Source organism: Arachis stenosperma, chromosome 10 (genome assembly GCF_014773155.1).
Source record: "Arachis stenosperma cultivar V10309 chromosome 10, arast.V10309.gnm1.PFL2, whole genome shotgun sequence".
Taxonomy (NCBI): domain Eukaryota; kingdom Viridiplantae; phylum Streptophyta; class Magnoliopsida; order Fabales; family Fabaceae; genus Arachis; species Arachis stenosperma.
Genome location: NC_080386.1, coordinates 26,849,160 through 26,873,418, shown reverse-complemented (window position 1 = coordinate 26,873,418; position 24,259 = coordinate 26,849,160). Strand labels below are relative to the sequence as shown.

Sequence of the window (24,259 nt, the reverse complement as noted above, 5' to 3'; positions counted from 1 at the left end):
TGTTCCGCTTGGCGGAGTTTCTGAGGGTAAGGCATCTTGGCTTTATATTCTTCAACCTTAGTTGCTGCAGGTTTATTTCCTACAGAAGTGGTTGGAGAAGCCTGCTTAAGGGGGTTGTTATCAGCACTTGCAAGTGTCTGACCCCTTTGTGGCGTTTGAACGCCAGGATTGGGTGCTTTTTGGGCGTTTAACGCCAGATTGCAACCCTTTTCTGGTGTTTGAACACCAGAATCATTCCTCTCTGGGCTCTTACTGTCCTCAGAGGGATTTTGGGTAGTTGGTTGGTCATCCTCTGTCAGTTGTTCCTTTCTTAGCTTTCTGTTGCCTTGAGTTGATACATTCAATGTCTTCCCACTCCTTAATTTAACAGCTTGGCATTCTTCTGTTATCTATTTAGATAGTTGCTGTCTTGTCTGATTCAATTGTGCTTCCATATTTTTGTTAGCATTTTTAGTGTCTTGGAGCATCTCTTTAAATTCTGCTAATTATTTTGTCATAAGGAGTAATTGCTGATTAAGCTCAACCATCTGTTCTTGAGGATTAGGATCAGTGGCTACTGCCATAACTTCTTCTTTTGTAGAGAACTCATTGCTAGAGTACAAATGTTGATTTATAGCAACAGTATCTATAAGCTCTTGAGCCTCTTCAATCGTCTTCCTCATATGTATAGATCCACCAGCTGAGTGGTCTAGAGACATCTGAGCTTTTTCTGTAAGCCCATAGTAGAAGATATCTAACTGTACCCACTCTGAAAACATTTCAGAGGGGCATTTTCTTAGCATACCTCTATACCTCTCCCAGGCATTATAAAGGAATTCATTATCCTCTTGTTTAAAGCCTTGGATGTCCAGCCTTAGCTGTGTCATCCTTTTTGGAGGGTAAAATTGATTCAGGAATTTGTCTGATAACTGTTTCCATGTCTTTATGCTTGCTGTAGGTTGGTTATTCAACCACCTCTTAGCTTGATCTTTTACAGCAAATGGGAACAGTAATAGTCTGTAGACATCCTGATCCACCTCTTTATCACGTACTGTGTCAGCAATTTGTAAGAATTGTGCCAGAAACTCAGTTGGTTCTTCCTGTGGAAGACCGGAATACTGGCAATTTTGCTGCACCATGATAATGAGTTGAGGATTTAGCTCAAAGCTGCTTGCTTTAATGGGAGGTATACAGATGCTACTCCCATATGCAGCTGTAATGGGGTTAGTATATGACCCCAGAGTCCTTCTGGACTGCTCAATTCCACTTAGATCCATGATGGAGAAAGGAAAATGATATGGATTGCAAGTAGATTATTTATTTATTTATTTATTTTTAAAGTGACCGAAAAAAAATATAAAATAAAATAAATAGAAAATAAAATAAAATTTCGAAAATTAACAAAAAAATAAGATCAAAGCAAATTGAAAACTGAATCAATTAGTTAATTAAAAAGATTTTGAAATCAGCAATTGAAAAGATATGATTGAAAATTATTTTGAAAAAGATTTGATTTTTTTTAAATGAGGAAAGAGAAAAACAACAAAATGACACCAAACTTAAAATTTTTAGAAAACCAAACACAAATTTTCGAAAATTTTAAAGGAAAAACACAAGGAAGACACCAAACTTAGAATTTTTAAAGAACAAGAAAGGACTAAAAACATGCAAATTCGAAAAATTAAAAGAGAGCAAAGGCATGCAATTGACACCAAACTTAAAATATGAAACTAGACTCAAATAAAAGACTCAACAAAAATAAAACAGTCCTAATCTAAGAAACAAGATAAGCCGTCAGTTGTCCAAACTCGAACAATCCCCGGCAACGGCGCCAAAAACTTGGTAGCGCGAAATTGTGATCACTACACAACTTTGCACAACTAACCAGCAAGTGCACTGGGTCGTCCAAGTAATAAACCTTACGCGAGTAAGGGTCGATCCCACGGAGATTGTTGGTATGAAGCAAGCTATGGTCACCTTGTAAATCTCAGTCAGGCAGACTCAAATGGGTATAGATGATGAATAAAACATAAAGATAAAGATAGAGATACTTATGTATATCATTGGTGAGAGCTTCAGATAAGCGAATGGAGATGCTTTCCCTTCCGTCTCTCTGCTTTCCTACTGTCTTCATCCAATTCTTCTTAATCCTTTCCATGGCAAGCTTATGCAAGGGTTTCACCGTTGTCAGTGGCTACCTCCCATCCTCTCAGTGGAAATGTTCAACGCACCCTGTCACGGCACGGCTATCCATCTGTCGGTTCTCGGTCAGGCCGGAATAGAATCCATTGATTCTTTTGCGTCTGTCACTAACGCCCCGCCTGCTAGGAGTTTGAAGCACGTCATAGTCATTCAATCATTGAATCCTACTCAGAATACCACAGACAAGGTTAGACCTTCCGGATTCTCTTGAATGCCGCCATCAGTTCTTGCCTATACCACGAAGATTCCGGTTAAAGAATCCAAGAGATATCCACCCAATCTAAGGTAGAACGGAGGTGGTTGTCAGTCACACGTTCATAGGTGAGAATGATGATGAGTGTCACGGATCATCACATTCATCAAGTTGAAGAACAAGTGATATCTTGGAACAAGAACAAGCAGAATTGAATAGAAGAACAATAGTAATTGCATTAATACTCGAGGTACAGCAGAGCTCCACACCTTAATCTATGGTGTGTAGAAACTCCACCGTTGAAAATACATAAGAACAAGAGTGATCATTGGTTTCGGCCCCAGAGAGGGAACCAGAAGAACCAAGATGAAAATACAATAGTAAAAGGTCCTACTTATAGGAAACTAGTAGCCTAGGGTGTACAGAGATGAGTAAATGACATAAAAATCCACTTCTGGGCCCACTTGGTGTGTGCTTGGGCTGAGCAATGAAGCATTTTTCGTGTAGAGACTCTTCTTGGAGTTAAACGCCAGCTTTTATGCCAGTTTGGGCGTTTAACTCCCATTTAGGTGCCAGTTCCGGCGTTTAACGCTGGGAAATCTGAAGGTAACTTTGAACGCCGGTTTGGGCCATCAAATCTTGGGCAAAGTATGGACTATCATATATTTCTGGAAAGCCCAGGATGTCTACTTTCCAACGCCGTTGAGAGCGCGCCAATTGGGCTTCTATAACTCCAGAAAATCCACTTCGAGTGCAGGGAGGTCAGAATCCAACAGCATCTGCAGTCCTTTTCAGTCTCTGGATCAGATTTTTGCTCAGGTCCCTCAATTTCAGCCAGAAAATACCTGAAATCACAGAAAAACACACAAACTCATAGTAAAGTCCAGAAAAGTGAATTTTAACTAAAAACTAATAAAAATATACTAAAAACTAACTAAATCCTACTAGAAACATACTAAAAACAATGCCAAAAAGCGTACAAATTATCCGCTCATCACGTAGCATGCCATGTTGTGCGTACGCAGGGGTGCAGTTTACTCTGCTCACGTACACGACCACTGTCTGCGTATGCGAGCCCCCTACACAGAGGAGAAACGTCGCGTGCCACTCGCTCGCATACGCAAGCTTGCAAAACTCATCCCTCGCATACACATGAACCTTTTTGCATAAGCGGGACATCAAAACAGAACAAAATGCCCGCGTCTCGTGTGTGCTCGCGTAGGTGAGTTATGCAGAATGGTTAAAAATTGCTAAGTGCTGCAGAATCCACTTTTACACACCAAACTTCTGACGAGCATAACTTTTTTGTACAAAATTATTTTGGTCCGTTCTTCGAACGGCATAAACTTTATGGATCCAATTTTTAATTGAAATAAGTTTAAAAACGTTTGGGGGGTTCGAAAGTTGAGTTATGACTCACCGAAATTAGGTCAAAAACCAACTTTTCATAAAAAATCATAAACCTCTATTTTCACAACTTCCATTTCAAAACCAAAGTGTTTTCAAGTTCTAACTCAACCAATCATATCCAAAACATATCTAACCAATTCTCATTTATTCCATGACCCATCAATTCACAAATTAATCAAGCTCAACCCCCTCCCCCACAATTCATACTCAATACAATCTCATACTCAATCTTATGTATCACTATTATTCATTCAAATCATCATTTCATCAACCATCAACCATAAGCATCAATCAACAATCCATTCTCAAACTAACTCAACATTTTTCATTAAGACTACTAAGCATTTAACATAATCATACATTCCAACCTATCATACGGTCGTCTAGCCTAAGTTTTCACGAGACATTACATATTACATACGAGAAACCAAAATCATACCTTGGCCGATTCCTCCCTAATGTCGAAGCACCTTAATATCTCCTTTTTCACACAAGTCTCTAAAGGTTACCAGCTCCAATTCAATTAGCCCAGCCATAATTGCACCAAATCAAGCGTTTAACATCCACCAATTTGACTTCGATTTCACATATACACAACCTAATTTCATATAATTCCATACACATACAAATCCTCAATACCATAATCTCATAAAATTGATAAATTTGGAAGGGAATAATGATTTTATACCTTTACGCAGGAGAAAATTGATGTAACCCACAATTACCCAATGCTAATTCAACCCTAAACTATCAAAATCACTAAAAACTCTCAAACAAAAAATGTGCAAAAGATAGAGGCAGAGAACTGGACAAGAACTGAAGACTCTTACCACTTTCTTAGATTAGAATCAAAGAGGACTCCGAGACGAACACGTGGCCACTGACAGCTGGTCAATTGAAACTCCAGACTGAAAGTTATTGAAGATTGAAATCAAGAGTGGGTTAGGGTCCTTATTTTCCCCCTTCCCCAAAGTTTTCAGCGTGCTTCCCTTATGTTTAAGGAAAAAGCGGCTGATGCTTGGCTTATATACATGGGTTATATGAGTGGTCCGGTTCGCTCGGTTTAGCCCGTTTTTGGGTCAAAAACTTTTAAAATTAGTGTTAAAATTCATATTTTAATCATTTCTATCTTTCTAACTTATCAAATTTAATTTCCTAATTTTTTTTAAATAATAATTAATTTATTGGCTAATTAGTTACTAGTTACCCGTGGTTTACACCTTGCTATTTTTTTGTCTTACAAAGTGAATAGAGTACCTGCTTGTTATGTTTTCCCTCGTCGGAGCAAGAACATAAAGCGCAAGTACCTACATCAAGAGTAGTCATGACGCGAGTTGGTCAGATGAGAGTCATAACTGATTCAGAGGATTATGTGCACACTTCTTTAACGTCGCTCAGGAATTTGAGAATTATGAGAAGGAAACAGCCATGTTGCGTGCTGCTCTGGACGATGCAAGGACCAAGCTGACTGATTAACGTGCTAAGATGCAGTCAAAGAGTGTTGCCAATACCCACGTTAGCATGGTCACACAAAGTTCGTACATGGTGAGTGTAGAGGACATTTAATGCCCATCAAGGGTCACCACGAAGGTTCAGTCAAAAAGTAAGAGACTTGGAGCTGACATGGACAAGTCAATCAACAAATTTGTGTGGAAAAAAAAGAGAAATTCAGTCTCGATATGTGTTTGCATTAATTAAATTTGGACCTTTTGTTGAGATATATTTGTCGAGTTAGTGACTTGTTTTTGTCTGTGTAGGAATTTTTTAAGATAATCATTGAGAAGCCTCTAAGAAAAGGGAGTTGGATGCGTCTGTTGGATAGAATGAAGTGCAAGAATTTGGTGGGTTTATGTCTTTGTTAAACTTATTTGGGAATAACTAGTCTGTGTTGAATATGAATTCTACTATATTTTTTTTGTATTGGTTATTGTAATTTTTTTATGTTAAACAAAATATTATTTACGTAGAATGTAAATTAATCAATTATAAAACATATGTCACTATTATTTTAGGTGTCTAATGAATGAGAAATTTAATATGCATGTTAGAAGTTGTGGTCAACCCATAATATTAAGTGGATGGTTATTTTTATTCTTAAGTGGATGTTTATTTGATTGATTGGATTTAATTAGATACAATTAAAATATGCTGGATATTCAATTCACTAGGTATGCGGTTAGTTATTTTTAGGGTTAAGTACTGTTTTTGTCCTTAAGGTTTGGGGTGAAAATCAAATTCGTCCCCGACCTTTTTTTGTTATTAAAATCATCCCCAACGTTACAAAACGTTATAAAATCGTCCTTTTGTCTATAAATAAAATTTTTTGGATAATTTTGCCCTTAAACAAAAATAAAAAAATCCTTCCCATTATCACCACTATCCCCTGCAGCATCAGTCATTACTACTACCACCACCACACTATTCTTCATCCATCCATTAACCCTAAACCCATCACAACACCAACAATAGCAACAACAACTCAATTTTAAAGTGAAAAAAGAGAAAAAAAACTTGGCAGCAACAACTCAATTCTTGATCTACTTCCTCTTGAGCTTCCACCTTCACAGCCACCAGCTTGGCTATGGCGCTTCAACAGAAAGGACAAACCGGTGGCGTAAGGGCAGCCTTGGCAGGGTTTGGTTTGTTGTGGCAACATAGGACTAATGTGCATAGTGCACACATCTAGTGCCCACAGTTTTGGACTTCAATTATGCATTCTTGCTCAAAGCAAATGTAACATAATGCTGATTCCCTAACCTAAAACAAATAATATATTGTTAAATCCAATTTGAGAGACAGATGCAAAGTGGGTGGAATTGAATTGAATTGAATAACCTGAGAGATATTATCATCATTAGAATGAGATGGAGATAAGAGAGAGTAGGTGGTGGGCTTCAATAATATATTTTTCTCCCTCTCTTTGTTTGCATCCTTCAAGGCCTGCTCTAATAAGGCACTGGTTTCTTGATTAAGTTCGTTGATGAACTTCAATAGAGAGGGCCACACAAGGGGCTTTGCAGACGAGGGATTCAGCAGTGATGCACATGCCCCATGCTTGTGCTTCATAGCTATCACATACGGTATTCTTCTGCACGCATAAACAATCAACATAAATCAATGGATATGTCAATGGTTCATTACACTGAAACAGAACAAGAGAATACCCAGATACGTCGCAATGAAGACGATCGGTGCTCTAAGCTAATTTTTTTAATCATACTAATTTTTTTTTTAATTGAAGGGGATGAGGAGTTGTAAGGAAAAAAAATTGAAGGGGATGGAGTAGGAGGGGGTACGAGGAAGGGGACGGGATGAGGGGGTTACGAGAAAGGGGATGGGGTGTTGTAAGGAAAACAATTGAAAGGGATGGGGTGGGAGGGGGTACGTGGAAGGGGATGGGGTGGGGGAGGGTTATGAGGAAGGGGATGGGATGTTGCAAGAAAAAAAAAAATTGAAGGGGATGGGGTGGGGGGTTATGGTGCACGAATTTGCAATCCGTACAACTAACCAGCAAGTGCACTGGGTCGTCCAAGTAATACCTTACCTGAGTAAGGGTCGATCCCACGGAGATTATTGGTTTGAAACAAGCGATGTTTATTTTATTAATCTTAATCAGGATACCAATAGAATTCTTTAGCCTCGTATAAAGTAAAAAGGACATAAAATAAATAGTTGTTACTTGTTGTGCAGTAATAGGGAATATGTTGGAGTTTTGGAGATGCTTTGTCCTTTGAACTTCAACTCTTCCTTGAAATCCTTCAACACACGCAAGGCTCCTTCCATGGCAAGCTCTATGTAGGGTGTCACCGTTGTCAATGGCTACTTCCCATCCTCTCAGTGAAAACGTTCCTATGCTCTGTCACAGCACGGCTAATCATCTGTCGGTTCTCAATCAGGTTGGAGTAGAATCCATTGATTCTTTTGCGTCTGTCACTAACGCCCAGCCTTCAGGAGTTTGAAGCTCGTCACAGTCATTCAATCCCAGAATCCTACTCGAAATACCACAGACAAGGTTTAGACTTTCCGGATTCTCATGAATGCCGCCATCAACCCGGCTTATACCACGAAGATTCTGATTAAGGAATCTAAGAGATACTCATTCAATCTGATGTAGAACGGAGGTGGTTGTCAGGCACACGTTCATGGACTGAGGAAGGTGATGAGTGTCACAGATCATCACCTTCTCCATAATTAAGCGCGAATGAACATCTTAGATAAGAACAAGCGTGTTTGAATGGAAAACAAAGGAATTGTATTAAATCATCGAGACGCTGCAGAGCTCCTCACCCCCAATAATGGAGTTTAGAAACTCATGCCGTCAAAAAGTATGTAATTCAGATCTGAAAATGTCATGAGGTACAAGATAAGTCTCTAAAAGTTGTTTAAATAGTAAAACTAGTAACCTAGGTTTACAGAATATGAATAAACTAAGATAATTGGTGCAGAAATCCACTTCTGGGGCCCACTTGGTGTGTGCTGGGGCTGAGACTAAAGCTATCCACGAGTAGAGGCTTTTCTTGGAGTTAAACTCCAAGTTATGACGTGTTTTGGGCGTTCAACTCCGGATCATGACGTTTTCCTTCATGGCTGGGTTCAGCCGCCTTTGTGGTTGAACCACTGGCTTGGCGTCACCCTCCAGTAAGATCTTGTGCATGCATCTAGCTGGGCTAATGCCCTTAAGATCACTGATGGACCACCCAAGAGCTGTCTTGTGTGTCCTTAGCACTTGAATTAGTGCTTCCTCTTCCTGTGGCTCTAAAGTAGAGCTTATGATTACAGGAAAGGTATCACCTTCTCCCAAGAATGCATATTTTAGGGAAGGTGGTAATGGTTTGAGCTCGGGTTTAGGAGGTTTCTCCTCTTCCTGAGGGATTTTCAGAGGTTCTACTATTTTCTCTGACTCCTTCAGATCAGGCTGAACGTCTTTAAAGATGTCCTCTAGCTCTGATTCGAGACTCTCAGCCATATTGACCTCTCTTACCAGAGAGTCAATAATATCAACACTCATGCAGTCATTTGGGGTGTTTGGATGTTGCATGGCTTTGACAACATTCAACTTGAACTCCTCCTCATTGACTCTCAAGGTTACTTCCCCTTTTTGGACGTCAATGAGGGTTCGGCCAGTTGCTAGGAAAGGTCTTCCTAGAATGAGAGTTGCACTCTTGTGCTCCTCCATTTCCAGCACCACAAAGTCAGTAGGAAAGGTAAATGGCCCAACCTTGACAATCATGTCCTCAATCACGCCTGATGGGTATTTAATGGAGCCATCAGCAAGTTGAAGACATATCCTGGTTGGTTTGATTTCTTCAGTTAAACCAAGCTTTCTGATAGTAGATGCAGGTATTAGGTTGATACTTGCCCCAAGATCACATAAAGCTTGCTTGGTGCAAGTGCCCTCTAATGTGCATGGTATCATAAAGCTCCCAGGATCTTTAAGCTTCTCAGGTAAGCTTTTCAGAATGACTGCACTGCATTCTTCAGTGAGGTAAACTTTTTCAGTTTCCCTCCAATCCTTCTTATGACTTAAGATCTCTTTCATGAACTTAGCATAAGAGGGTATTTGCTCAAGTGCTTCTGCAAACGGAATCTTTATTTCAAGAGTCCTGAGATAGTCTGCAAAGCGGGCAAATTGCTTATCCTGTTCCGCTTGGCGGAGTTTTTGAGGATAAGGCATTTTGGCTTTGTATTCCTCAACCTTAGTTGCTGCAGGTTTATTACCTACAGAAGTGGGTTGGGAAGCCTTTTTAGAAGGGTTGTTATCAGCACTTGTATGTGACTGATTCCCCACTGGCATTTGAATGCCAGTGGTGGGAGCTGGAGTGGCGTTAGACGCCACTTCCTTGTTTGTTACTGGCATTTGAATGCCAGAACCATGCTCCCTTTGGGCGTTCAACGCCGGATTCATGCTTGTTTCTGGCGTTGAACGCCAGGAATGAGCATGGTCTGGGCGTTCAGCGCCAGCTTTATTCCTCTCTGGGCTCTGACTGTCCTCAGAGGGATTTTGAGTATCCACTTGTTCATTTCTTGGTTTCCTGCTGCCTTGAAGTGAGGTATTTAATGTTTTCCCACTTCTTAATTGAACTGCTTGGCATTCTTCTGCTATTTGTTTTGACAGTTGCTTTTCTGTCTGCTTTAATTGTACTTCCATATTCCTGTTAGCCATTCTTGTTTCCTGTAATATTTCCTTGAATTCGGCTAGCTGCTGAGTTAAAAAGTCTAATTGCTGATTGAATTCATTAGCCTGATCCACCAGACTGAGTTCAGCAGTTACTGTTTTAGCTTCTTCTTTCATGGAAGATTCACTGCTTAGGTACAGATGTTGATTCCTGGCAACTGTATCAATAAGCTCTTGAGCTTCTTCAATTGTTTTTCTCATATGTATAGATCCACCAGCTGAGTGGTCTAGAGAAATCTGAGCTTTTTCTGTAAGCCCATAGTAGAAGATGTCTAATTGCACCCATTCTGAAAATATTTCAGAGGGGCATTTTCTTAGCATCTCTCTGTATCTCTCCCAGGCATCATAAAGAGATTCATTATCTCCTTGTTTGAAGCCTTGGATGCTTAGCCTTAGCTGTGTCATCCGTTTTGGAGGGAAATAGTGATTCAGGAATTTTTCTGACAGCTGCTTCCATGTTTTTATGCTGTTCTTAGGCTGGTTATTTAACCACCTCTTAGCTTGATCTTTTACAGCAAATGGAAACAGTAATAATCTGTAGACATCCTGATCCACTTCCTTACCATGTACTGTGTCAGCAATTTGCAAAAATTGTGCCAGAAACTCTGTAGGTTCTTCATGTGGGAGACCAGAATACTGACAGTTTTGCTGCACCATGATAATGAGCTGAGGATTCAACTCAAAGCTACTAACTCCAATGGAGGGTATACAGATACTACTTCCATATGAAGCAGTAGTGGGGTTAGCATATGACCCCAAAGTCCTTTTGGACTGTTCATTCCTACTTGCTTCCATGATGGAATACAAGGGATAATTTATATGTTGATTTTTTTTAAAATAAAATAAAAGACGAACTAAATAAAAGAAATTGGAAATATTTTGAAATTGAAATTTGAATTTTTATATAAAATTTTCGAAAAAAAAAGTTCAAAATTAGTTAGGAAATATAAATTTTTTTGAATTTTGAATTTTGTGATGAAAGAGAAAAACACACAAAAGACACAAGACTTAAAATTTTTAGATCTAATGCTCCTTATTTTCGAAAATTTTTGGAGGGAAAACACCAAGGAACACCAAACTTAAAAATTTTAAGATCACGACACAAGAAAAACTCAAGAACACCTTGAAGATTCACAAGAACACCAAGAACAAAAGGAAGAACACCAAACTTAAGATTTTTAGAAAACTTTAATAAAATTTTCGAAAATCATAAAAAGATTAACAAGAAAACACCAAACTTAAAGTTTGGCACAAGATTCAATCAAAGAAAAATTATTTTTTAAAAAAGGTTCCAAAGCGTATACCTAATTATCAAGAATATAAACCAATACTCTAGCCAATTAGGAGTAAATGTAACACTTGTTCTGAATATTCCAATTAATGCTTTAAAAAGAACACAAGTGAAACAAGAAAAGACACAAAGCAAGAAAAACTCAAGATCAACAAGAAAGATAAACAAGAACAACTTGAAGATCAATGAAGAACAAGGAACACAAGTCGAAAATTTTAAAGAAAAATATAAGATATAGAATTGACACCAAACTTAGAACAAAACACTAGACTCGCGAAAATTAGCAATTAATTAAGAAAAATAATAAATTTTGAAAAGAAATTTTTGAAAAGAAACTATCCTATCAAGATTTAATGACTCTATAACAATAAAAATAAAAATAAATTATTCCTAATCTAAGAAATAAAATAAGCCTTCAATTGTTCAAACTCAACAATCCCCGGCAACGGCGCCAAAAACTTGGTGCACGAATTTGCAATCCGTACAACTAACCAGCAAGTGCACTGGGTCGTCCAAGTAATACCTTACGTGAGTAAGGGTCGATCCCACGGAGATTATTGGTTTGAAACAAGCGATGTTTATTTTATTAATCTTAATCAGGATACCAATAGAGTTCTTTAGCCTCGTATAAAGTAAAAAGGACATAAAATAAATAGTTGTTACTTGTTGTGCAGTAATGGGGAATATGTTGGAGTTTTGGAGATGCTTTGTCCTTTGAACTTCAACTCTTCCTTGAAATCCTTCAACACACGCAAGGCTCCTTCCATGGCAAGCTCTATGTAGGGTGTCACCGTTGTCAATGGCTACTTCCCATCCTCTCAGTGAAAACGTTCCTATGCTCTGTCACAGCACGGCTAATCATCTGTCGGTTCTCAATCAGGTTGGAGTAGAATCCATTGATTCGTTTGCGTCTGTCACTAACGCCCAGCCTTCAGGAGTTTGAAGCTCGTCACAGTCATTCAATCCCAGAATCCTACTCGGAATACCACAGACAAGGTTTAGACTTTCCGGATTCTCATGAATGCCGCCATCAACCCGGCTTATACCACGAAGATTCTGATTAAGGAATCTAAGAGATACTCATTCAATCTGATGTAGAACGGAGGTGGTTGTCAGGCACACGTTCATGGACTGAGGAAGGTGATGAGTGTCACGGATCATCACCTTCTCCATAATTAAGCGCGAATGAACATCTTAGATAAGAACAAGCGTGTTTGAATGGAAAACAAAGGAATTGTATTAAATCATCGAGACGCTGCAGAGCTCCTCACCCCCAACAATGGAGTTTAGAAACTCATGCCGTCAAAAAGTATGTAATTCAGATCTGAAAATGTCATGAGGTACAAGATAAGTCTCTAAAAGTTGTTTAAATAGTAAAACTAGTAACCTAGGTTTACAGAATATGAATAAACTAAGATAATTGGTGCAGAAATCCACTTCTGGGGCCCACTTGGTGTGTGCTGGGGCTGAGACTAAAGCTATCCACGAGTAGAGGCTTTTCTTGGAGTTAAACTCCAAGTTATGACGTGTTTTGGGCGTTCAACTCTGGATCATGACGTTTTTCTGGCGTTTAACTCCAGACAGCAGCATGTACTTGGCGTTCAACGCCAAGTTACATCGTCTATCTTCGCGCAAAGTATGGACTATTATATATTGCTAGAAAGCCCTGGATGTCTACTTTCCAACGCCGTTAAGAGCGTGCCAATTGGACTTCTGTAGCTCTAGAAAATCCATTTCGAGTGCAGAGAGGTCAGGATCCAACAGCATCAGCAGTCCTTTTTCAGCCTAAGTCAGATTTTTGCTCAGCTCCCTCAATTTCAGCCAGAAAATACCTGAAATCACAGAAAAATACACAAAATCATAGTAAAGTCCAGAAATATGATTTTTGCCTAAAAACTAATAATATTTAACTAAAAACCAATTAAAACATGCTAAAATCTACATGAAATTACCCCCAAAAAGCGTATAAAATATCCGCTCATCAGGTTACGAGGAAGGGGTGTGGGGGGCTATTTTGTTTTTACTTTTTAATATTATTTTTATTATTTATATTAATTATTAAGGGTAATTTGGTAAAAAAAATTAAAGTAGAAAAGGATGATTTTATAACGTTTTGTAATGTTGAGGATGATTTTAATAACAAAAAAGGTCAAGGACGAATTTGATTTTTGCCCTAGACCTTAGGGACGATTTTAGTACTTAACCCTTATTTTTATTTTTAAGTAGATGTTTATTTGATTGGATTGAATCTAACTCAAATTTCTCTGATTTTGCAACAATAGAATCACACAAATTCAAAAAAGAACAGAGCATCTATATGTTTGTAACTAGAAAAATATCACACTGTGTCTTATAAATAAACTCCAACTATTCAACAAATAAACAATATTAAAGGGGATTGTACTATTTAACTTTATTCGACTATTGTTTTTCTCACTTTATCAGTCTTTTTCATGGGTAATCCTTTGGCCTGTTGTATCATGGTCCTCGTGCTTAGTGCTGTAAATAGTGTTCTCACCTTCTTACACTTGTTTCTTGGATGGTTGTGGCGTAGAGATTCAGTATGGTCTTCTAATACCATTCGCACTTGATCAAATAATGAATTTTGTAGACCCAGAATGATGTCTAACATCAACTCCAATCTGAATTACTTTAGGATATCATGTATAGTAAATTTAGTAGCAAGTGAGAAGTTAGAAGTGTCAGACAAATGTGTATTGCATAGAACATAAAATAAATCTAGAAGAATTGGTAAACTCACATTGTTTCATTCATCTAGTTGACCGTCTTCAGTCCATCGTTTCATGAATTTTATGGCATAGATGACACAATCACAGCTACATAAATGAAAAAGACGGGTTTTATCATGATGCTACACATGTATATAAAGTTCATTACAAATATATATATGGGTGTATTTTGATGCAACTCACCTGTTTGGTTGCTTAGGGACTTTGGCGTATACGAGAAGCGGGTCATTTGTAGGGCGCTCATAGGAGGGGATGACTACTTTAGCTATGTCTTCAACTAGTCTCCCCTAAAAAATAGGCCAATTTCATTGTTATAATACTTTACATGTTAAAACATTAGAAAGGTTGACAGGGTACACGAGAGGTCTTTTTTACCGCATATGCCTCCATTTTCGTCCGATCAATGACCGTTCAAACATAGGGAATTGATCACTGCAGCAAAAATACACACGGAACAAAACATTCAACACATAACAACTTTTTACTATATTCATGCTACCTTATTTAATTATGTCAAATCAAGCATAGTCAAACTAAGATTAAACTGGGTTTTTTTATTAGCTCCCAAACCATATATGACACCAACTAACAAGTGAACAGAGAGTCACGCTGGAGGCGTGCTAATGGCACATATTGACCCACGCGACGGCGTCGCTGACGCGTCCGCGTCGAATGGGAAGTATGGCCACCCACGCAACCGCGTGCCCTGGGTTTTCGACGTAAAAGGGTGCACAATGAAATATTGTGCGAGAGTGGTGCTAGATTGGTGCTGGAAGCACAATTCTTATCACGCGACCACGTGCCCCACGCGGCCGCGTCATCCATCTTCTGAAGCACACTCATGCGATCGCATGCCCCACGCGATCGCGTCACCCCAATTTTGGCAAATAAATTAATTTGAACAGAGAGTTGTGCTGGCGCGAGACTGCACTCGAGCCAGAAGCATAACATGGGTCACGCGATCGCGTGACTGACGCGATCGCGTGCCCATACTTAACGCGCATCCACGCGAACGCGTGCCCTACGCGGCCGCGTCGCATGCGCCGCACAGCTCACCCTAAAATTGCCACATATCTTATCTTTCTCTCCTCCAAATCCTAATTTTTCTTTTCCTTTCTTATTTACTTCCTCTTCCCTTCTTTTCCTTCTCATTCTTCTTATTTTTCTTTTTATTTTATTTTAATTTTTTTGCATACTTTCATTCATTGCATTATTTTCATTGGTGTTGGAATTTTATTTGGGTCATTGTGGATTGTTGCAAAATTGTTTGGCAATTATATTTTTAAAGGGTTGCTTGCATGTTCACTTTAATACTTTCTATACCGTATTCACCATGCGTGCTATGTGTTTGTGAAAAAGCCCATATAGCATTATGCACTTCTCTATTTTACTTTATACTATTCAATGCTTGCTTTTCATAAACTCCCTTTACTATTTTATTAATTGACCATAATTGTCAATACAAACATGGTGATTTATTACCAGTAATGCTTGGTCTATGCTACTCATGTCCTTTGCCGGCATGCCAATAAACACCTTGCATTCACTTGTCCTTATATGCACTAGCTATTTTCCATCGATGGCTTTTCCCATGTACTCGCGAGCATGTGTTAATGTCAGTTACATCCTAATGTGCATCCATCACCACCTTTTCCGTTCTCTTCCTTGCTATAGTTATCTCTTTGAATTTAATTTACTTTTTCTTCCCTTTTTCAGGATGGCCACCAAGAAAGAAAAGGAGAAAGCTACTCCCAAACCACAGGCAAGGAGAGGAACAACAAGAGCCCCAGCTGAGGAACCCACAACCCCCATCCACTTGCACATCTTAGCATGCACCGAGGACGGTGCAATCTTTAAGTGTGGGGAGGTCGATACTGATCTCCATGGGTTAGTACTCTCTTGTCTCAACACCATTGTTTTATTTTCTTTGTTTGTTCATTATTGCATATGCATGTTTAATTGCATGTTTGTTTGATTTTATGCATTTAGTTACTACTTGGTTAAAGTAATAAATTTCTTTTTAGGACCCTATTTTTGAAAAATTTTACTAATTTAAATTGAAAATTTAATGTTAAAAATTTGTTTGAAGTTATATTTGGAACATGGTTTTTGAGTTAAAGAACACACAACCTGTGAGATTTTGAGTTTATTTACATGGTTACATTATTTAACCATAACTTTTTATTCTTGTGTGTTTTCTTCACGATGATTGCAATCTTTGCTTTGTTCCATTCTTATGTCCAATATTTAATATATTTACATGCTTGCATATGATTGAGGCCATTATTTGATTCTAGCTCACTTATCCCAAAATTAGCCTACCTTTTACATCACTCTTGTTAGCCCCCTTGAGCCTTTAATTCCCTCTTATTCTATAAATCACAACACTAGCCTTAAGTAGAAAAACAAATTTAAAATCTCAAGTTGAATCCTTGGTTAGCTTAAGATAGAAGTTGTATAATTGTTTTAAGTGTGGGAAACCTATTGGGAACATGGATGATAAAAACAAAGGGTAGGAAGTTGAAAAGAATGAAATAATTCAAAATAAAATTTTTGGAAAGCATGCTCATGTGAAGTCAAAATAATTAAATTACCATGTGCATTGAAAAAAAAAATATATATATATATATATATATATATATATATTAAATAAGGGGATACAAAAAAAAAAGAAAAAAATAATACTACCCCCAATGCAAAATAAAAAGGATCAATGCACATGGGACAAAATTCAAAATTAAATTTGATACATGAGCATGTAATACAAAAGTAGAAAAAATTATGGGAAGCTAAGTATAATTTTAAATTTTTTATAGAGTATGTATATGTTAGGTGAGATCTTAGACTACTCAAGGATTCACTTCACTAGCTCACTTAGCCTTATATATATACCCTTACCCTTACCTTGGCCCCATTACAACCTTGAAAAGACCTCATGATGTTTGCATTGGTACATTAAAATATTTGTTGATTGGTTAGATGAAGAACAAAGTTTAGAAAGCATGACTAGAGAAGAATAGAGAGATTGACCCTAGACACTTGAGAGTTAGAGTGAGATACACTACCAGTGAGGGTTCAATGCTTGATTCTATGTTCCCTGCTTTCATGAGCTATCTTCTCACAAGTTTACTTGTCCTTATTTTATATGATTTGAATTAGTGGGATTTGAATTATTTTTGTCTTGGAGAACTTATTTACTCTTAACCAAGTAGGTAGAAACATTTAGCATGTAGTTGCATTCATAGGTTGCATTTCATACATTTCACCATTCCTCTTCATCTCTTTATAGTTTCTCTTGAACTTAGCATGAGGACATGCTATTGTTTAAGTGTGGGGAGGTTGATAAACCACTATTTTATGGTTTATCTTATGCTCAATTGAGTGGTTTTTATCAACTCTTTACTCACTTATTCATATAATTCGCATGTTTTACATTTTCCTTCCTGATTTTGTGCTATGATTGAAAACATGCTTCTTTGATCTTATATTTACTTATTATTAATCCTCTCTTATTACCATTAGATGCCTTGATATGTGTGTTAAGTGTTTTCAGATATTATAAGGCAGGAATGGCTTGGAGGATGGAAAGGAAGCATGCAAAAGTGGAAGGAATGCAAGAAGTTGGAGAAATTGCTAAACTGTCCAGCCTGACCTCTTCACACTCAAATGACTATAACTTTAGCTACAGAGGTCCAAACGACGCGGTTTCAGTTGCGTTGGAAAGCTAACGTCCGGGGCTTTGATTTGATATATAATTTGCCATAGCTGCTCCGATGCCAGGCGACGCGGACGCGTGACCTGGCAGGAACGCAACCCGCGCGGCCGCGTCACTTCGCCGCGAGCAGGACGGACCAGAAAGCGCTGGGTGTGACTTCTGGGCTGCTTTTGACCCAGTTTTCAGCCCAGAACACACAGATTAGAGGCTATAAAGTGGGAGAATGCATGCATTCATAATTATTCACTCGTAATTCACAATTTTAGTTTTAGATGTAGTTTTTAGTGAGAGAGGTTCTCTCCTCTCTCTCTCTCAGAATTAGGATTTAGGACTTCTCTTAGCTTGTAAGAGTGACTCTCGATCCAGGTTTTTTATGTTCCTTTGTTTTTAAGCTTGCCTTTCACTTTATTTATTTATTCCAGCATTTGAGTTAATTATTTACTTTTATAATTTAATTTATGAATTATTCCATGTCATAGATTATTGTTTGAATTAATGATAATTGAGGTATTTTCAGTTTATGATTGCTTGCTTTTTATTTACATTACCATTGCTTCCGATCTGAAGATATTTTATTCCAGTAATTTACTTTTTCCCCCTTTTGGTCTTGGTTAAGAAATCAGTAACTCAACAGTTATCAAACTCAGCGTAAGTGATAATCGTTATCTTGCTAATTGAACTGAACTTCAATAATCCCAACTTTTTCTTAGTAAATAAATAGGATTTGAAGGTCAAACTAATTAGTCCCTTGACTTACCTTTGCTTCAAAGGTTAAGTGAGTGGAATTAAGATACAACTTTCATTATTATTGAGAGGGATAACTAAGTTGGACTTCTAATTTCTCTTACCTTGCCAAAAGTTTGCTTTACAGTATTTATTTATTTTAATTGCCATTTACTTTACTTGTCATTTAAATCACTTGCTTCTCATCTTCTAAACCCCGATTACAACCCTTATAGCCAATAATAAGAACATACTCCCTTGCAGTTCCTTGAGAAGACGACCCGAGGTTTGAATACGCGTTTAACAGTTTTTAAAGGGGTTTGTTACTTGTGACACCCAAACGTTTGTACGAAGGGATTTCTGTCGGTTTAGAGACTATATCTACAATGCGACTGTTTTTATAAACTTCTTTACTGGCAAAAATTCCAACGTCAAAATGGCGCCGTTGCCGGGGAACTGCTAACGTGTGCCTTATTATTGGTTATTGTAAATATTTTTCTTTTGTTTGTTTCTTTATTTTTAATTTTCCTTTTTAATTTTATTTGCTACCATGAACTCTCACCCCTCTCGCTTTGAGTTTGGTTCTAACTTTGTTGAAGGAAATAGAAACCACAGCAGGAATATGCATCAAGGTCAGACCAATCAAGGATGGATGGAGCCAAGAGGATCTAATCAACCCTTTAGGCAACAACACCATCCTAGATATCATGGACAAAGACCAGTCTACAATGCATACCCAGCTGAAAGATACGGTGGACAACCTTGTAACTACCAACAAGCCCCACCCCGTGCATATAGGCCACCCTCTCAACATAACCTCGAACCACCACACTCACAAGCTTCTTTTCACCATTCGCCACCATATAATCCTTCCTTATCCCAGTACCAACCTAATCACTCCCAATCACTACCATCCTATTTTGTATCATGTCCAAGTCCAGCAACCCGAGAAGTAGAGGTTCACCTAAAGGACACAGTAGATAATCTTCAAACAACAATTCAACAACTCGAGCAAGCAGTAATTCAATGGATTTCTAGGTGCTCAGATACACAAGGATCAGCCACAGCCCCATGTGGACAATCTAATGAAGAACGAAGCATGAAAGAGATACCAGAAACTCCAATGGACAAGGCAGAGAATGAATTCGTACTAGAACAAATATAAGAAGCTGTCATTGTCCCAGAAGAAGAGTTGGTTGAGGATCTAGGAGATGCTGAACCTCCATGGGAATCCAGAGCTAAGGAGAACTCCGTCAGGGACGTTACAATTAATGCTGAGGAGGATGGTACACAATCTCCAAGGCAAGTCGTTTATGAAGAATCAGACGGAATAATCCAAGAAGCAAATTCCCTTGATGATGATAGCCACAAGTCTAGCTCTCCTGGTAATGAACTTGCATCCGCAAGTGAATCCTCTGAGATCGAAGAATCTTCCCCAAGTGAATGCGAAGATGATGCGGAGGTAGACTTCTCTCAACCTCCAATCTATGACTCAAGGGTTGAGGAAGACATAGGAGACTTCGACCAGGACATAGATACGATTGAGGACTCTTGCAAGGATGTGGAGGAATTCACAGAAGAGCATAAGGGAGTAGAACTTACAGAACCACCCGAAACACCTATCCCACGGCCACTACCACCTAATACAAGCTTCAAGTGGGTACAATCCGTAACTTATAACTTTACTTATTCACTTGAATATGGTTTACTTGAAACAGATGGCCAGCTTAGAGCTCTCTGCGGCTTTAAGAGTAAGAGGGAAATGGCTCGTACTCAGAGATGGTGCACAAGGTTCAATAAAGTTCCACGCTTCACCTCGAAATACACGGATTGGTATCGTGCTCAATTTCATGGATCACGGAGAACGTTTGGTTACCATGGTGAGATTCTATTCTTTAAACCGCCCGGATGGAAACAGGTAGATCAAGATGGAGGCGGATTTAAAAGCAAGGCTTGGAATCCTGGAGTTTATTCTGACATTTATCACCCTGTGAACCTAAAAATCTGTTTGAAGCTATTCAGAAGCTTCACATGCCTAGTTTGGGACCCCGGAGGCTATTGGCATTCCAAGCACTGGTGGAGATTTTTGGACGAATTTAAACATAAGTGATGAGCGGATAATTTATACGCTTTTTGGCATTATTTTTAGGTAGTTTTTAGTAAGTTCAAGCTACTTTTAGGGATGTTTTCATTAGTTTTTATGTTAAATTCACATTTCTGGACTTTACTATGAGTTTGTGTGTTTTTCTGTGATTTCAGGTAAATTCTAGCTGAAATTGAGGGATTTGAGCAAAACTCTGAAAAAGGCTGACAAAAGGACTGCTGATGCTGTTGGAATCTGACCTCCCTGCACTCAAAATGGATTTTCTGGAGCTACAGAACTCCAATTGGCGCGCTCTCAACGGCGTTGGAAAGTAGACATCCAGAGCTTTCCAGCAATATATAATAGTTCATACTTTATTCGAAGAATGACGACGTAACTTGGCGTTGAACGCCAAGTACATGCTGCTGTCTGGAGTTAAACGCCAGAAAAACGTCATGATCCGGAGTTGAACGCCCAAAACACGTCATAACTCAGAGTTCAACTCCAAGAGAAGCCTCAGCTCGTGGATTGATCAAGCTCAGCCCAAGCATACACCAAGTGGGCCCCGGAAGTGGATTTATGCATCAAATACTTACCCATGTAAACCCTAGGAGCTAGTCTATTATAAATAGAACATTTAACTATTGTATTAGATATCTTTTGACCACTTTAAGTCTTTAATCATTCGGTCACTTGATGATGGAAAGGGCTGGCCATTCGGCCATGCCTGAACCTTTTACTTATGTATTTTTAACGGTGGAGTTTCTGCACACCATAGATTAAGGGTGTGGAGCTCTGCTGTACCTCAAGTATTAATGAAGTTCTATTTTCTTTTATTCAAATCTCTCTTATTCTTATTCCAAGATATTCATTCGCACCCAAGAACATGATGAATGTGATGAGTCAATAACCCTCATTATCATTCTCACTTATGAATGCGCGTGATTGACAACCACTTCCGTTCTACATGTAACAGAGCTTGAATGTGTATCTCTTAGATTCCCCAACAGAATCTTCGTGGTATAAGCTAGATAGATGGCGGCATTTATGAGGATCCGGAAAGTCTCACCTTGTCTGTGGTATTCCGAGTAGGATCCTGGGAATCCGGAAAGTCTAACCTTGTCTGTGGTATTCCGAGTAGGATTCCGGTAATGAATGACTGTGACGTGCTTCAGACTTGCAAGTGCTGGGCGTTAGTGACAAACGTAAAAGAATCAAGGGATTCTATTCCAGTATGAGTAAGAACCAACCAGTGATTAGCCGTGCTGTGACAGAGTGCGTGAGCGTAGTTTTCACTGCGAGGATGGGATGTAGCCATCAACCATGGGTGATGCCTCCAGACGATTAGCCATTCGAGTGACAGCCGCAGAGGACCATTTTCCCGAGAGGATTGAAAGTAACCACCGTTGATGGTGAACCCCTATACACAGCTTGCCATGGAAAGGATTAAGAAGGATTGAGCAGAAGCAGTAGGAGAGCAGGCGTCCTTGGGCCATACAGCATCTTCATATACTTAACTGAAATTCCTACCAATGAACCTACATAAGTATTCTATCCCTTTTATTATTTCTTCTTTTTATATAATTTTCGAACCCATAAACAATTTTAATCTGCCTAACTGAGATTTACAAGGTGACCATAGCTTGCTTCATACCAACAATCTCTGTGAGATCGACCCTTACTCACGTAAGGTTTATTACTTGGACGACCCAGTACACTTGCTGGTTAGTTGAACGGAGTTGTGAATTCAGCTGTTGCCACTTAGAAGCCTTCATCTCAAAATAATTAGAACATGGATCACAATTTCGTCCACCAAGTTTTTGGCACCGTTGCCGGGGATTGTTCGAGTATGGACAACTGACGGTTCATCTTGTTGTTCAGATTAGGTAATTTTCTTTTCAAAAATCTTTTTCAAAAATTTTCTTTTAATTTTCGTTTTTCCTAACATTATTTTCGAAAAAAAAATTAATAAAAATTCAAAAAAATTAGAAAATCAAAAAAAAAAAACCAAAAATATTTTGTGTTTCTTGTTTGAGTCTTGAGTCAATTCTTAAGTTTGGTGTCAATTGCACGCTTTTAAAAATTTTTCTTGCATTTTTTCGAAAATCCCATGCATTCAAAGTGTTCTTCATGATCTTCAAGTTGTTCTTGACAAGTCTTCTTGTTTGATCTTGATGATTTCTTGTTTTGTATTGTTTGTTGTTTTTTATGTGCATCTTGGCATTCATATTTTCCCTACATTAAAAATTTCTAAGTTTGGTGTCTTGCATATTTTCTTTGCATCAAAAATTTTTCAAAAATATGTTCTTGATGTTCATCATGATCTTCAAAGTGTTCTTGGTGTTCATCTTGACATTCATAGCATTCTTGCATGCATTCATTGTTTTGATCTAAAAATTTCATGCATTGAGTATTTTTGTTGTTTTTCTCTCTCATAATTAAAAATTCAAAAATCAAAAAAATATCTTTTCCTTATTTCCCTCCAAATTTTCGAAATTTTGGGTTGACTTGGTCAAAAAATTTTCAAAATTAGTTGTTTCTTGCAAGTCAAGTCAAAATTTCAATTTTAAAAATCTTATCTTTTTCAAAATCTTTTTCAAAAATCATATCTTTTTCATTTTTTTATTATTTTCAAAAATTTTAAAAATTATTTTTCAAAAATCTTTTTCTTATCTTTATATTATATTTTCGAAAATTCACTAATAATTAATGTGATTGGTTCAAAAATTTGAAGTTTGTTACTTTCTTGTTAAGAAAGGTTCAATCTTTAAATTCTAGAATCTTATCTTGTAGTTTCTTGTTAGTTAAGTCATTTTAAAAATTAAATCTTTTTCAAAATATCTTTTTCTTAAAACTTTTATCTTATCTTTTTATTTTATCTTTTTCAAAAATTTTATCTTTTTCAAAATTTGATTTCAAAAATATCTTATCTAACTTACTATCTTCTTATCTTTTTCAATTTTGATTTCAAATCTTTTTCAATCAACTAACTAACTTTTTGTTTGTTTCTTATCTTTTTCAAAACCATCTAAACTACTTTTCCCTCTCTAATTTTCGAAAATATCTCTTCCCTTTTTCAAAAATTCTTTTTAATTAATTAATTGTTTCATGTTTAATTTTAATCACATTTTATATCTAATTTTCGAAAATTACTAACTCCATTTCAAAATTATTTTCGAATTCTCTCTTCTCTTTTCTTCTTCTATTTAATTATTTAATTACTAACACTTCTCTTCACCTCTCTTCATCCAAAATCCGAATCCCCCTCCTCATTCTTCTACCCCCTTCTTTTTCTACTAACATAAAGGAATCTCTATACTGTGACATAGAGGATTCCTCTTCTTTTCTTGTTTTCTTCTCTTTCATATGAGCAGGAACAAGGATAAAGGCACTCTTGTTGAAATTGATCCAGAACCTGAAAGGACTTTGAAGAGAAAATTAAGAGAAGCTAAATTAAATTATTCTAAAGGTAACCTTTCAGAAACATTAGAACAAGAGAAGGAGATGGCCGAAAATAATAATAATGCAAGGAGAATGCTTGGTGACTTCACAAAGCCAACGTCCAAGTTTGATGGAAGAAGCATCTCCATTCCTGCCATTGGAGCCAATAACTTTGAGCTTAAGCCTCAACTAGTTGCTTTAATGCAACAAAACTGCAAGTTTTATGGACTTCCATCTGAAGATCCTTATCAGTTTTTAACTGAGTTCTTGCAGATCTGTGAGACTGTAAAGACGAAT

At 37.7% G+C, this 24,259-nt stretch overlaps 1 pseudogene; it reads right to left on the bottom strand.

Annotated features, from left to right (window-relative positions):
* Nucleotides 1–6,209: 6,209 nt before the first annotated feature.
* Nucleotides 6,210–14,390, bottom strand: LOC130956925 (putative E3 ubiquitin-protein ligase XBAT31; annotated as a pseudogene).
* Between the last annotated feature and the right edge of the window lie 9,869 nt (nucleotides 14,391–24,259).